Raw genomic sequence first — 684 nt, 5'->3', positions numbered from 1 at the left:
CCCGGGCGGCCGGCTTGAGCCCGCTCCTCCGTGTTTCCGCAGAACGGCGACCTCAAGAAGCAGCTCCACGAAAGGCAGCCGCGGATCGCCGCGCTCAGCGACAAACAAGTAAGCGAGGGGATCGCGGCCCCCCCCCCCGGGATGGGGCGGGAGGGTAGCCGGGCACTTTGGCGGCGCCCTAAAAAGTGCCAGCGTGGGCGCCGCACGCTCAGACTCCCAGAGGGGTCTGTCTCCAGTTCTCAAAGTTCCCCACCCCTCCCCTTTCCTGGAAAGAAAGAGCCGGGTTCTCCGAGGCGGCGGGGAGAGCCGGCCCGGCGGGGGCCGAAGAGAGGAGCTCACTTAAAAGGCGGCGCGCGGCCCGGCGTCCATTTTGAGGTGGTGGACATGTTTTTGGAACGTGGCGATTTCTCCTGGCTCGGAGTCCCCCGCTTTGCGCTGAGGCGGCCGTGGGGGCGGAGGGGGGCGACCGTGGGGGCCTGGACACCAAACTCCTTGGGAGCGATTTCTGGGTTCCGTGGCAAACCTCGTTTTGCAATCGTTCCTCGAGGCTCCCCCCGACCTTCCACTTCCCCAGCTTCACTTTTTATTCTTGGAACCTGACGCCAGCTCCCGGGGAACAAAAGAAAGGCGCCCCCGGGACCCCCCAGTTCTGCTCCAACTTTGGGCTCTGGGCGTTAGGTGTAG

At 65.4% G+C, this 684-nt stretch overlaps 1 protein-coding gene across 1 annotated transcript in view; it reads left to right on the top strand.

The window, feature by feature from the left end:
- Positions 1 to 48: 48 nt before the first annotated feature.
- The window catches only part of PHF21B (PHD finger protein 21B), a 144,544-nt gene continuing 143,908 nt past the window's right edge, over positions 49 to 684 (top strand). The window contains exon 1 of the mRNA XM_011984028.1: positions 49 to 108. The gene's annotated coding sequence lies outside the window, so the exon portion shown is untranslated. The remainder of the gene's footprint in view (positions 109 to 684) is intronic.

Source organism: Mandrillus leucophaeus, unplaced genomic scaffold (genome assembly GCF_000951045.1).
Source record: "Mandrillus leucophaeus isolate KB7577 unplaced genomic scaffold, Mleu.le_1.0 Scaffold26, whole genome shotgun sequence".
In the NCBI taxonomy this organism is placed as follows: Eukaryota; Metazoa; Chordata; class Mammalia; order Primates; family Cercopithecidae; genus Mandrillus; species Mandrillus leucophaeus.
Note: the sequence above shows the minus strand (reverse complement) of the source record. Positions and strands in the feature narration are given on the sequence as shown.